Source organism: Triticum aestivum, chromosome 1A (assembly GCF_018294505.1).
Source record: "Triticum aestivum cultivar Chinese Spring chromosome 1A, IWGSC CS RefSeq v2.1, whole genome shotgun sequence".
Classification (NCBI taxonomy): Eukaryota; Viridiplantae; Streptophyta; class Magnoliopsida; order Poales; family Poaceae; genus Triticum; species Triticum aestivum.
Window position 1 is genome coordinate 248,780,694 of NC_057794.1, and position 16,092 is coordinate 248,796,785.

Here is a 16,092-nt window from a genome sequence, read left to right on the forward strand (position 1 = left end):
ACTTCAATGTCCATATACTTCCTCTGCACACTTGTCATCCCACCTGGGATTCTGAAACAAATTGAAAGGATTTAGAGACAATGCCTCTAGAGAGGGAACTCTGATACTCCAAGACAATCTCTGGCTGCTTGGGATTTGGTATGCCTACCAACAAATAAGGGGGGTCTTGGTGTGCTCAATCTAAGGGTACATAATGAGGCCTTACTTATGAAGTTCTTGCACAAGTTTTATAATCATCATGACATCCCCTAGGTTGGTCTCGTCTGGAATGCCTACTGTGATAGCTCTGTCCCTCATACTACCAGCCTTTGTGGGTCCTTTTGGTGGCGTGATGTGTTCATATTGGCACATAAATATTGTCAACTGGCTGCTCCAATGTTGGGGGATGGCAGGTCTATTCTCTTTTGGACTGATAGATGGGTGGTTGAGCTTAAGGGTTCTTCCCTCAGTGAAAATTTCCCAGGCTCTTCTCATTTTTTTATTGATGGACAACTTTCAGTGTCTGATGTGCTTTCTCAAGAGTTTTTGTCAAATATGCATCTAGCCCTGTCTACACAGGCTTTTGCTGAACTTGAATGCCTCCAACAATTGACAAATGCTTATACTTGCTTTGCATATCATGACACATGGATATGGCCTTTTAATAAGGGCTGCTTCAGACCTAAATCCTTTTATGTGCATGAGCATCAAGATATAGTTGTAGATCCAATTTTCCAATGGATTTGGAAATCTTCATGCACCTTGAAAATTAAAATGTTTGGATGGCTTCTGCTAAGGGGTCGTTTAAACACCAGAGACATGCTACAGAGGAGGCATTGGCATGTGGAGGATCATTCTTGTGTTCTATGCCCATATCTCATCCATGAGGACATTGCACATTTGTTCTTCTCTAGTAATTTTAGTGTTAGGAGTCTGGAATTACTTGTGGGTTAACTGGGATCCTCAGCCTGGGATGACCACCTACAACATGGCTGTAAATGTTAGGAAGGATTTTGGGCATACTTTCTTCACTAAAGTGGTCTTTACAGCTGCTTGGAATATTTGGATCTTGAGGAATGGCAAGGTTTTCAGGAATGAGAGTCCCTCTTTCAGAGCCTGGAGGCACAATTTTATCCATGACATAACTTTACTTTCTCATAGGATAAAATGTGAATACAAGGATAGTGTTCTAACTTGGATCTCTAATCTCCCATAGTTAGTGTTTTTCCTAGCTTGGGTTGTAAGTATTTCTGCCTTCTTCTTTTCTTTCCTTGTAATTGACTTGTAACAGGACTCTTTTTTCCTTTGTTGCTTTCAATAAAGAGCTGTGAGGCTATTGCCTTGCAGTATATATTTCAAAAAACAAAGAGCCCATATTACCTTGTCTTCTCTCTTGAATTGAATGCTTGCAGATTCCATCTTAGTCCAATGCACGTGCACTATTATTATTATCCACACTATTCGGTCCTGCGAGTGAAAGGCAATAATGATGATTATATGATGAACTTATTGAGATGAGAAAAGCTGGTATGAACTCGACCTCTCCTGTTTTTGTAAATATGATTAGTTCATCGTTCCTGATTTAGCCTATTATGAATAAACATGTTTGCAATGGCAATTCGAGATTGTAGTTGCTTATGCCATGCTTAATTATCTAGGAGTTTATAATGGTTTACCTTGCGTGCGAACATGCTATTAAAATGGTTGTGATGCGGTATGATAGGGTGGTATCCTCTTTTGAATGATTCGAGTGGCCTGACTTGGCACATGTTCACGCATGTAGTTTAAACAAAATCAACATAGCCTCTATGATATTTATGTTCATGGTGCATTATATCATACTCATGCCTGCATTCGGTGTTGATTAATTTTAATGCATGTTCATGACTGTTGTCGCTCTCTAGCTGGTCGCTTCCCAGTCTTTTTCTAGCCTTCACCTGTACTAAGCGGGAATACTGCTTGTGCATCCATCTCCTTAAACCCCAAAGTTATTCCATATGAGTCACCCATACCTACCTATACACGGTATCTACCTGTCGTTCCAAGTAAATTTGTATGTGCCAAATTCTAAACCTTCAAATAAACATTCTATTTTGTATGCTCGAATAGCTCATGTATCAACTAGGGTTGTATGTATCTTCCATACTAGGCGGGTTATTCTCAAAAGGAGTGCACTCCGCTCCTCACTCACGAGAAAATAGCTGGTCACCGGGATGCCCAGTCCCATGCTTTATGCAAATCAAATCAAAATAACTGCAAACAAAACTCCCCCGGGACTCTTGTTAGTTGGAGGCACTCGTTGTTTCGAGCAAGCCATGGATTGATGCTTGTTGGTGGAGGGGGAGTATAAACTTTACCATTCTGTTTGGGAACCGCCTATAATGTTTGTAGCATCGAAGATATCGAGATCTCTCGGTTTTTATGTTGACAATGAAAGTATACCGCTCAAAATATTATTCATATCTATTTCAAAACCGAGCTCTGGCACCTCTACAAATCCCTGCTTCCCTCTGCGAAGGGCCTATCCATTTACTTTTATGTTGAGTCATCATCCTCTTATTAAAAAGCACCAGTTGGAGAGCACCACTGTCATTTGCATCCATTACTGTTAATTTACATTGAGTATGACTTGACTAGATCTCTTTTACCATGAATAACAATGTCTAGTCAGTCCTTGATCTTTAAAGGTGCTCTGCATTTATGTTTTGTGGTCTCTGAAAGGGCTAGCGAGATACCATCTTGTCATATCATATCATGATTATTTTGAGAAAGTGTTGTCATCCGAGATTTATTATTATTGCTCGCTGGTTGATTATGTCATTGATATGAGTAAACATGAGACCTAAGTGTTATTGTGAATATGGTTAGTTCATAATCTTTTCTAAAAACCTGAATGCTGGCTTTACATATTTACAACAACAAGAGCAAATAGAGTTTGTAAAAGTTTTTCTTTATCACTTTCAGTTTATCAACTGAATTTCTTGGGGACAAGCAAAGGTTTAAGCTTGGGGGAGTTGATACATCTCCGTCGTATCTACTTTTCCAAACACTTTTGCCCTTGTTTTGGACTCTAACTTGCATGATTTGAATGGAACTAACCCGGACTGACGCTGTTTTCAGCAGAATTGCCATGGTGCTATTTTTGTGTAGAAACAAAAGTTCTCGGAATGACCTGAAAATCAACTGAGAATTATTTTGGAATATATAAAAAATACTAGAAGAAAGATCCACGTCAGGAGGGCCTCCACCTGTCCACGAGGGTGGGGGCGTGCCCTTGCCTCGTGGGCCCCTTGATGCTCCACCGACCTCAACCCTAACTCCATATATTCACTTTCGGGGAGAAAAAACCAGAGAGAAGGATTCATTGCGTTTTACGATACGGAACCGCCGCCAAGCCCTAAATTCTCTCGGGAGGGCTGATCTGGAGTCCGTTCGGGGCTCCAGAGAGGGGGATCCGTCGCCATCGTCATCATCAACCTTCCTCCATCACCAATTTCATAATGCTCACCGCCGTGTGTGAGTAATTCCATAGTAGGCTTGCTGGACGGTGATGGGTTGGATGAGATTTATCATGTAATCGAGTTAGTTTTGTTAGGGTTTGATCCCTAGTATCCACTATGTTCTGAGATTGATGTTGCTATGACTTTGCTATGCCTAATGCTTGTCACTAGGGCCCGAGTGTGTAGGATCGAAAGTATGTCTAGAGGGGGGGTGATTAGACTACTTGACCAAATAAAAAGCTAGCCTTTTCCAAATTTTAGTTCTTGGCAGATTTTAGCAACTTTGGACAAGTCAAGCAATCTTAACACAATTCAAGCAAGCATGCGAAGAGTATATGAGCAGCGGAAAGTAAAGCATGCAACTTGCAAGAATGTAAAGGGAAGGGTTTGGAGGAGTCAAACGCAATTGGAGACACGGATGTTTTTGTCGTGGTTCCGATAGGTGGTGCTATCGTACATCCACGTTGATGGAGACTTCAACCCATGAAGGGTAACAGTTGCGCGAGTCCACGGAGGGCTCCACCCATGAAGGGTCCACGAAGAAGCAACCTTGTCTATCCCACCATGGCCATCGCCCACGAAGGACTTGCCTCACTAGCGGTAGATCTTCACGAAGTAGGCGGTCTCCTTGCCCTTACAAACTCCTTGGTTCAAATCCACAATCTTGTTGGAGGCTCACTAGTGACACCTAGCCAATCTAGGAGACACCACTCTCCAAGAAGTAACAAATGGTGTGTTGATGATGAACTCCTTGCTCTTGTGCTTCAAATGATAGTCTCCCCAACACTCAACTCTCTCTCACGGGATTTGGATTTGGTGGAAAGAACATTTGAGTGGAAAGCAACTTGGGAAGGCTAGAGATCAAGATTCATATGGTAGGAATGGAATATCTTGGTCTCAACACAAGTGTAGGTGGTTCTCTCTCAAAAAAAGTAAGTTGGAAGTGTAGGTTCATTCTGATGGCTCTCTCCACAAATGAAGAGGTGGTGGAGGGGTATATATAGACTCCACACAAAATCTGACCATTACACATAACTTCCCAAACTCGGTGGGACCGAATGTTTAAACTCGGTCGGACCGATTCAGCAAAGCTAGTTACCGTTAGGGTTTTCGGTGGGACCGACATGCAACTCGGTAGGACCGATATGATTAGGGTTAGGGCATAACGTAATCTCGGTGAGACCGATTACACAAACTCGGTGAGAATAATTTTGATAATAAGCTAACCAAAGAGTTGGTCAGGTAAACTCGGTGGGACCGATCGCTCATTTCGGTGAGACCGAAATGCTACACAGGAAAAATAGAGAGTTTACATTGCAATCTCGGTGGGACCGATCACTCATCTCGGTGGGACCGAAACCTTACAAGGGAAATAGAGAGATTACAACCCCATCTCGGTGAGATCGAGATCCCTATCGGTGAGACCGATTTGCCTAGGGTTTGTGACAGTGGCTATGGCATTTGAAACTCGGTGGCGCCGGATAGGAAGAATCGGTGGGGCCGAGTTTGACTTTTGGTTTAGGTTATATGTGGATGTGAGAAAATAGTTGAGGGTTTTGGAGCATATCACTAAGCATTATGAGCAAGAACCTCATTAAGAAACACCTCATCCCTCCTTGATAGTATTGGCTTTTCCTATAGACTCAATGTGATCTTGGATCACTAAAATGGAAAATGTAGAGTCTTGAGCTTTGAGCTTGAGCCAATCCTTTGTCCTTAGCATTTTGAGGGGTCCACTTTTCTCATCCATGCCATACCAATCATTGAGCTTTCCTGAAATATTAGTCTTGAAATAGCATTAGCTCAATGAACTATATGTTGTTAGGAATTACGAAAACCACCTAGGGATAGTTGCACTTTCAATCTCCCCATTTTTGGTAATTGATGACAACATATAGATCAAAGCTTCGACAAATGATAATAAGAGTGAAAAACATTGTCTCTTTAAGAAGTATGTGAAAAGCAAGAGATCCCCCTAAATTTGTGCATTGTTTAAGATTTGCTTTGGACTGCAAATGCACAAAGAGTTAGGATAATGGGTTACTCTTCCATTTCACATACATCTTGGTGGAGCGCTCAAAATGGTAATAACTAAATTACAGGCACTCATCACCAAGCAAAGTGAGTGATCATATGGAATATAAAAGGATAATGTCATCCAACAAGCATAAAGGTAGTATATGATCAAACACATGATCATCCAAGCAAGCACAAAGTATAAAGTATCTCAAACGAGCAGATAAAAAAGTTCAACCACCAAGGAGAAACGCAAGAGATAACAAAAGCAACACTCTCTCTCAAAGCCTATGATCTATACATTTTCTCCCCCTTTGGCAACAAGTTACCAAAAAGTTCATAAAAATGCATAGTGCTAAATCGTCACTCAGGCTTGGTCTTCAGGTGGTGGTGTAGACATAACTCCAAGGACGAAGGCGTCAGTCGATGTAGATGGAGCTGGTGGAGTAGGTGCTGGAGCTGGTGGCACTGAAGCTGTAGCTGGTGCAGATGAAGTTGCTCTGGTGTCTGGAACAGGCACTGCAGAAGATCTTTGTCCTCTGTGCACTCTAACAAAAGCATCAGTGGTAGACTTGCCCTTCTTCTCTTGCACTTCATCCTGAAGTTGCTCAACGACTGACTGGGTCTTAGTGACCTTCACATCTAAGTCATAGAACTACTGCTCTACGATCCTCTCCGAGCTCTCTTGGTTTTGAGTCAGGGTAGCCAATCCCTTCTCAATCCTCAGAGTGGAGGCAATCAAGTAGCCAAGCTGATCTTGCTTTCTCTTCAGAAGATACTGAGATGCCTCTTCAGTGGTTGGCATCTTTGCAGCCTTTTCAGCCCTTGCCTTCTCCTTCTTGGCTTGTGCGTGCACATAAGATGGTTCATTTTCATCCATCACCACAGTGTTGTCCTCAAAGTCTGGGTAGATGGGCAGGTGCTCCTTGTCCAGCCGATATGTGCCAGTGCCCATCTTGGAGTTGATTAGTTCCTGGATCTGTGGGGTATACCCACAACTCCTCTTCTGATCTGCAGTTGTCCTCTTTATGGTTTCCACAATTAGGCTCATGACCTTGAACTTCTATGGAACATAAAAAATGTGCAGCAAGTTGATGGAGTGACCTCTGATCATCTTGTGATCACCTGACTTTGGCAAGAGAGTGTGCCTGAGGATCCAGTTGATTGTTGGCAAGCCTGACAGAAGGTAATGTACTGATCCAAACTTGTGTGTCTCAAGAGCAGCATCTGGGATCTCTTTGTACATGTGTGCCATGGTGTTGTGATCCTTATTCTTCTTGGCATAGACATCCAAGTCATCTTCTTGTTCTTCTGGGGCATTGATCTACTGAGCCCATTCTGCAACTGTTGACTGGTACCTAGTGCCTTCAGACATCCAAACAATCCTTCCATCTGGGTAGAAATGAGCTGTGGAGTAGAACTGCATGATGAGCTCATCATTCCACTTTGTGAGCTTCTGAGCCACAAACTCATCGACTCCACACGCCTTGAAGTTGTCATATACACCAAGGAAGTGATCCTCATTTTCCTCAATGAATGTCCAATCGACCCATCTCATGTCACAAACTATTGGCTTCTTGTCAAGCAACACTGTCTCATAGAAGTCCTGCTCTTGGTATGGAACCTGTAGTCCACATCAGTTCTTCTTCTAGTGGCATATGGATCTGACTCTCTCCATAGCCTCAATCATGAATCCTTCCTTATCTTCATGTTCTCAGCTACTGGATGAGCATCATTGTGATCTGGAATTTTTGGCTTCAACTTCCTCAAGACATGTGACTCATCATCTTCTTCTTCCATTGCAGCTTCAGGCACTGGGCCTTGTTATTTTCCTCAGCAGGGATGTTCCTGGTGCTCCTCTTTGGTTTTGGCTTTGGAGCTGGAACAGCAGTCTTAGGAGCAGTCTTAGGCTTAGATGGAATAGCCCCTGCCCTTATAGCATCTCCCATAAGCTTTTGTGCTTTGGGTGCTGGTGCTGCATCCTCTTCCTCTTCCTCTTCTTCAGAGTCTTTCATTATTGAAGACCTCCCAAGCACTCTAGCAGTGGTCCTCTTGACCCTCTCTTTCCTTTTCTTTTCTGCCACAACATGCTCTTTGGGTGCAGATCCCAAAGTCTCTTGAGTGGATGTTCTGGCTTTTGACATGGGAGCTCTCTTGGCAGGAACCTTTTGCTTCATCCCTGGCTTAGTGGTAGCAGCTGTGCCATATTCCTTTTTCAGGACTTTCCTCTTTGAGGTGGCCTCTTCCTCAGCAGCCACATAGTCCTCATCCTTCGAATCTGAGGTTTTCTTCTTTCTGGTCCTGGTGGCTGCCTTAGGCAAGTTGCTGGGTGTGCTCCTGCTTCCATCATCTAAGCTACTGGAGGGACTAGTGCCCTCACTCATCTGAACCTGCTCCTCAGATTTGTTCTGACTGTCACTCTGATCTAACATAATGCAAACACTAACAGCAGACCCTGTGAATGGATTATAGATGAGGTAGAGTGGATGAGCATCACAAAGTGCAGAGGTTTTGCAAAAGAATGAATCAAAAACATAGTTTTAGTTTTCCACAGAAAGCATTTCGGATCTACTGATTTGAAATCTCGGTGATACCGAAGCTGCTGTTGGAACCTAAACTAGTGAACTCGGTCAGACCGAGTCACAGTTTGGTGGCACCGAGACTGCTAGGGTTGCACAATGACTCGAACTCGGTCACACCGATTTGCAATTCTCGGTCAGACCGAGAATCACATGTGCAATGGCCTGAGCCAAATCGGTGGAACCGATTTCAACAACTCGGTCGGTCCAAGATGGTTTCAGCGGAAACCTAACCCTAAATTTTCAATCCTCAACTAAACTACGCAGTGTTTTCTTTGGATAGAGTGATCTCAATCATGGCAGGATACATGTCAAAATAATGTGCTAGGGAATCGGAGTGAGAACAGCACAAAGATCAAGTCCATACCCTAGTTCGGTGATGGACTTGCTATGGTGGCAACGGCGGAGACGATCCCATTGACGGCGGCGGAGACTAGCGACTGGAGGCGGCTAGCGACGAGGAGGATGATCCGGAGACCCAGGGAGGCAGAGCAGGCTGAGCGCGGGCGAAGAGGTTCGGAAAATTTTCCAAATTTTGGCCCGTGGGTATATATAGCCTGACCCTGCCGGTGTGACCGTGTGGAATAACTCGGTGGCACCAAGATGCATAACTGCAACTCGGTGTGACCGAAAAGTTCAAATCGGTTGCACCGAGATTAAAAACCTAGATCGACTTAGTGATATCAGTATGACCGAAATGGATGAATCGGTCAGACCGAAAGGCACAAAGAAGTTTTGGAAGTTTAAGTCTATGACGAATCGGGGACTCCGAGTGCTCCTCACACAGAGTGGTTCGAATCTGACTTGATCAAACTTTGTGATGGAGCAAGAATAGAGTTTGAGATGAGAAGAGCATAGATAGCTAGAGAAGGTTCTTAGGCATTCTTTTCCATCCACTTCGCAACATGAAAGGAAACCAACCAATCAAAACAACAAGTGGATGTCCTCGAATGAGTAAATTATGCAACCAACATGCTCACACAATAAAATGACAAATGAAATATGTGGCAAAGCATGCACAAACAATTCTAGCATCTATCAAGCAATTGGCGATGACTAGGTCATCTATATATGAGTATATTGACTTAGGAGTCAAATGAGAACATTTGATCATAGGTCATACTCATCATTTAAGCATAAGTGGGGTTACCACTTTTACATAAAGCGTTGTTGTGTTCACACCATTAGAGTTGCTTTAGCTCAATTCTTAGAGTAAATCTCCCCCTAGATGTGAGATCCCCCCTAAGAGGGATGAACTAACCTTGGGTTTTGTCGATGATGACTTCATGTAGGTGTTGAAGATGTGGATGCTCTAAGTTGATGTAGATCATTCGGAGCTATCCTTTGGAGTGAGTTGCACTTTCAATACCTACACGGGTTAGTCCCACAAGGAACAAACAAGGATATCCGTAGACATAGAGTGATGCACACACAAGATGATGTCTATGAGAGCATTAGGTTACCTTGTCCCTTGTCTTACCAACAAGAGGGTTTGTGACTCCTTGAACTAGTGCAAGATGTGGAAGTTGATTGCACTTGTTCTTGCCAAAATGACAAGAGTGAAGTATGTTGGCAGAGTCACCCTCAAGAACTCTCTAGTTCTTCTTCTTCGGGATCCACATCATCTTGATGGGAACCCTCGGAGTCGTAGTTGTACTTGATGAAGTGGAACTTGATGTAGTCTTGGGAACCCACTTGACCAAGGACTTAGGAGCTTCTTCAAATGCATCAATTTCCTCTTGAAGCTTGTCCTTGCCATTTTCCTTGTGGTCTTGTGGTGGAAGATCATCTTGAGCTTGTGTCCCTTTGAAAGAAGTAGGATCATACTTCTCTTATTGAGGAACAAACTTCTTCTTGGGGTATTGATCTTCTTCCCACTCAACTCTATACCTTGATTCTTCAGGTGCCTTCCTTGCTTGCGTACAATTTCCTCGAATTGCTTACTCCCGGGAAGGCTCTTGTAAAAACCTTTCTCTATGATTCCCTTCAATAAGCTATTTTCTTGCTCAAGTGTAACTTGGCTAAGAGAATCATTAGTGGAATCAAGAGAACTACTAGAAGCAACAATATTGGATTTAGCATGATTATTGTTACTACTAGAGGAAGAATCCTTCTTGTTCTTGTTGCTAGACTTGACTTGAGGCATGTAAGTGGATAAGAGTAAACGCTTGGCAATGTAAGAAGAACTTTTCTTGCGAATATCATCATTGATTGCCTTTAATAACTCATACTCTTGCTCAAGATTGAGCTTCTTAAAACGTAATTTCTCATGAGTCCTTAAAAGTTCTCGATGATCTCCTAAGATAGTTTCATGATCTAACTTGAGAGTGTTTAGTTCTTTAGTTAGAAACTCAATCTTCTCCTTATCATTGTCATTCATTTTATCTTGATTAGCATGATTAATTGATGTTTCATCATAGTATTCATCACTAGAGTGGTCAACAAGTAAATCATCATCACCTAACAAGTCATCTCCATCACTATTGAAATCAACATACTCGGGGTGTGATACCTTTGGACCTTTGGCCATGAAGCATCTTCCAATTCCTTCATTTGGTGAATCAAATATGTCGTAGGAGTTGGTTGACACAAGTGCTAGACCGGCAACACCTTCATCTTGAGTGTATTCGGAGTCGGAGTGATAGCTTCTCTCGGAGTGATTGTCGAAGTCAGAGCCGGATACCCATTCACCAACATGAGCTTGATGTCTTCGTTTCGTGTAGCTCCTTGATGACTTGTCCTTCCTTTCCGAATCCTTGCTTCTCCGAGATGGTCTTCGTTCATAACGATCATCCCTACTCCTTCTCTCCCTTGATGGTGATTCTTCTCTTCTACTTCTTCTTTTGGGAGAATCTCCTCTTCTCTTATAGGGGGCTATACATGTAACACTCTCGATGCGACTATAGCTCCCATGTGTCGAGGCACGACTTAGAGACATAATCGCATTGAAGGCATATGTCCCAAGTTAGGCAATCTTCACAACATCCCATGTAATATAGATAATAAAAGGGAGGATAACATCGTTGGCTTACACTCGCCACGTCAATCAAGTACATAAATAACATTACAACATTCAAACACTCATGGCCCGACTACGGTGCCAAAATAAAAGATAACCCAACATGCGACACGGTCCCGATCACCCCAACTGGGCACCACTACTGATCATCAGGGAAAGACACATAGTATCGTTGAGAGTCCTCGTCAAGCTCCCACTTGAGCTCAAGCGCGTCATCTGGAGCGGAAACATTAGGCCCTGCATCTGTTTTAGAAGTAATCTGTGAGCCATAGGGACTCAGCAATCTCGCACCCTCGCGATCAAGACTATTTAAGCTTAATAGGTAGGGCAAGGAAAATATGTGGAGCTGCAGCAAGCGACAAGCATATACGGTGGCTAACCTGTTCGCAAAAGAGAGCGAGAAGAGGAGGCAAAGCGTGAACGAGAAACTAGAGAACAACCTGCGCAAGCATTACTCCAACACCGTGTTCACTTCCCGGACTCCGCCGAGAAGAGACCATCACGGTAACTCACACTGTTGATTCATTTTACTTAAGTTAAGGTTCAAGTTATCTACAACCAGACATTAACAAATTCCCATCTGCCCATAACCACGGGCACGGCTTTTGAAAGTTCAAATCCCTGCAGGGGAGTCCCAACTTAGCCCATGACAAGCTCTCACGGTCAAGGAAGGAATAGACCTTCTCCCGAGACATTCCGATCAGACTCGGCATCTCGGTTCTTCAAGACCACTCCGACAATGGTAAAACAAGTCCAGCAACACCACCCGCTGTGCTGACAAATCCCGATAGGAGCTGCACATATCTCGTTCTCAGGGCACACCGGATAAGCTAAGCGTACGAGAGCCATCGTAACCCAAGTTGCCAAGGGACGGCCCCGCACGGTGCTCTAGGTTGGACCAACGCTCAGAGGAGCACTGGCTCGGGGGTTTAAAATAAGATGACCCTTGAGTCCGCGAAACCCAAGGGAAAAGGCTAGGTGGCAAATGGTAAAACCAAGGTTGGGCATTGCTGGAGGAGTTTTATTCAAGGCGTACTGTCGAGGGGTTTCCATTATAACCCAACCGCGTAAGGAACGCAAAATCCGGGAACATAACACCGATATGACGGAAACTAGGGCGGCAAGAGTGGAACAAAACACTAGGCGAGAGGTCGAGCCTTCCACCCTTTACCAAGTATATAGATGCATTAAGATAACATGGCAATATAATGATATCACAACAAGTAAATAATGTTCCAACAAGGAACAGTCTCCAATATTCACCTGCAACTAGCAACGCTATAAGAGGGGCTGAGCAAAGCGGTAACATAGCCAATCAACGGTTTGCTAGGACATGGTGGGTTAGAGGCTGAACATGGCAATTTGGGAGGCATGATAAGCAAAAGGTAGGCATCGTAGCATAGGCATAGCAAAAGAGCGGGCATCTAGCAAAGCAAAGATAGTAGTGATTTCGAGGGTATGATCATCTTGCCTGCAAAGTTGTCAGAGTTGACTGGATCCTCGAAAGCAAACTCAACGGGCTCCTCGTTAGCGAACTCGTCTCCTGGCTCTACCCAAACAAGACAAACAAGCAAACAGAACACAATCAACCACGTGCAAAGCTCAAACTATATGATGCAAGGATGGTATGCTATGCAGGATGCGATGCGGGATGCATATGCAAGATTTGACAAGGAATGCATGAACCTGGCCTCAACTTGGAAAACCAAGTGTGCCACTGGAAAGATGAGATGAAATCGCTTGAAAACGATATAAAGAACGCCGGAATCGGAGTTACGGTTTGGAAATGGCAAGCAATTCAAATATGGCCATGTTCTACGATTTACAGCAAGTAGCCATCTAAATGCAACAAGATGAACATGCTACAGCACCCAAACATGGCATCAAAATACATGGCAGGGATCCACTCAAGATTCTTAACAAAAGTCTAGCACTGAGCCACGACCAAATCATCCATTAACAGGTTCAAACAAGCATGGCAAAAATGCATTTGACAAACAGATTTCAGACTTGGAGGGGTGTTGGGCTGCAACACACACACGAGGCCTTTTCGGTCTCTCGGTTAACCATTGGAGTATCAAACGAAGTCCAAATGATACGAAACTTGACAGGCGGTCTACCGGTAGTAAACCAAGGCCACTTGGCAAGTCTCGGTCCAATCCGGAAATGTTTAAACCCCACACACGAAAGAAAGGTAGAAATGACCACCGGAGGAGAACGGAGCACCGGAATGCAAAACGGACAACAGGGAAAATGCTCGAATGCATGAGATGAACATGTATGCAAATGCAATGCACATGATGAGATGACATGAGATGCATGACAACGACAACAACACACGGAGACAAAAACCCGAACCCGAGAAAATAAAATAACTTAAGGCCGGAAACGGCAAGAGTCGGAGTACATATAGGATAAATCACATCCGGGGTGTTATAGTACACTCATTGGAGTAGTGTCCGGGTCTTCCACAATTGTAGCAGTTTCGCTCTCGACTAGAAGATCTTTTGTCATTGTAGGACCTTGACTTGGAACTTCTCTCTTTGCTTCTACTCTTGTAGAACTTGTTGAAGTTCTTCACCATTAGGCCCAATTCTTCATTGAAGGTTTGTTTCTCACTTGATGATGTGGGAGCTTCACATGAGGCTTTGTAAGCACTACTTGACTTGTTATGGAGCTCCTCCTTATCCTTGAGTGACATCTCATGAGCAACAATTCTTCCAGTGACTTTTGTTGGCTTGAGATCTTTATAATTTGGCATAATTCGGATCAATGTGCATACGGTATCATATTTTTCATCCAAGGCTCTTAGGATCTTCTTGATGATGAATTTGTCGGTCATCTCTTCACTTCCTAAGCCGGCAATCTCATTTGTGATAAGAGCAAGCCTAGAGTACATTTCAGCGACACCTTCACCATCCTTCATTTTGAACTTGTCAAGTTGACTTTAAAGCACATCCAACTTGGATTCCTTGACGGAGTCGGTACCTTCGTGCATATCAATCAAAGTATCCCAAATTTCCTTTGCATTCTCAAGACGGCTGATTTTGTTGAATTCTTCGGGGCACAATCCGTTGAAGAGGATATCACAAGCTTGAGCATTGTATTGTAGCATTTTCAATTCTTCCACGGTAGCTTCATGGTTCGGTTCTCTCCCAACAAAGAATTCACCTTGCAAGCCAATAGACACAATAGACCAAATAGCGGGGTTATGTCCAAGAATATGCATTTTCATCTTGTGCTTCCAACTAGCAAAATTAGTGCCATCAAAGTAAGGACCTCTACGGTAGTAATTTCCCTCGCTATACGCCATACTCTCCTAGGTTGTGAAACCAAGGCTATGACCACCAAAAACTATGGAAATCAAAGCAAATGGAGACCAAAGCTCTGATACCACTTATAGGATCGAAAGTATGTCTAGAGCAGGGTGATTAGACTACTTGACCAAATAAAAATCTAGCCTTTTCCAAATTTTAGTTCTTGGCAGATTTTAGCAACTTTGGACAAGTCAAGCAATCTTAACACAATTCAAGCAAGCATTCGAAGAGTATATGAGCAGCGGAAAGTAAAGCATGCAACTTGCAAGAATGTCAAGGGAAGGGTTTGGAGGATTCAAACGCAATTGGAGACACGGAGTTTTTGTCGTGGTTCCGATAGGTGGTGCTATCGTACATCCACGTTGATGGAGACTTCAACCCACGAAGGGTAACGGTTGCGCGAGTCCACGGAGGGCTCCACCCACGAAGGGTCCATGAAGAAGCAACCTTGTCTATCCCACCATGGCCATCGCCCACGAAGGAATTGCCTCACTAGCGGTAGATCTTCACGAAGTAGGCGATCTCCTTGCCCTTATAAACTCCTTGGTTCAACTCCACAATCTTGTCAGAGGCTCCCAAGTGACACCTAGCCAATCTAGGAGACACCACTCTCCAAGAATTAACAAATGGTGTGTTGATGATGAACTCCTTGCTCTTGTACTTCAAATGATAGTCTCCCCAACACTCAACTCTCTCTCACAGGATTTGGATTTGGTGGAAAGAACATTTGAGTGGAAAGCAACTTGGGAAGGCTAGAGATCAAGATTCATATGGTAGGAATGGAATATCTTGGTCTCAACACAAGTGTAGGTGGTTCTCTCTTAGAAAAAGTAAGTTGGAAGTGTAGGTTCGTTCTGATGGCTCTCTCCATGAATGAAGAGGTGGTGGAGGGGTATATATAGCCTCCACACAAAATCTAAGCGTTACACATAACTTCCCAAACACGGTGGGATCAAATGGTTAAACTGAGTCACACCGATTCAGCAAAGCTAGTGACCGTTAGGGTTTTCGGTGGGACCGACATGCAACTCGGTAGGACCGATATGATTAGGGTTAGGGCATAACGTAATCTCGGTGAGACCGATTACACAAACTCGGTGAGACCAATTTTGGTAATAAGCTAACCAGAGAGTTGGTCAGGTAAACTCGGTGGGACCGATCGCTCATTTCGGTGAGACCGAAATGTTACAAAGGGAAAACAGAGAGTTTACATTGCAATCTCAGTGGGACCGATCGCTCATCTCGGTGGGACCGAAACTTTACGAAGGGAAACAGAGAGATTACAACCCTATCTCGGTGAGACCGAGATCCCTATTGGTGAGACCGATTTGCCTAGGGTTTGTGGCAGTGGCTATGCCATTTGAAACTCGGTGGCGCCGGATAGGAAGAATCGGTGGGGCCGAGTTTGACTTTTGGTTTAGGTTATATGTGGATGTGAGAAAGTAGTTGAGGGTTTTGGAGCATATCACTAAGCATTTTGAGCAAGAACCTCATTAAACAACACCTCATCCCTCCTTGATAGTATTGGCTTTTCCTATAGACTCAATGTGATCTTGGATCACTAAAATGGAAAATGTAGAGTCTTGACCTTTGAGATTGAGCCAATCCTTTGTCCTTAGCATTTTGAGGGGTCCACTTTTGTCATCCATGCCATGCCAATCATTGAGCTTTCTTGAAATATT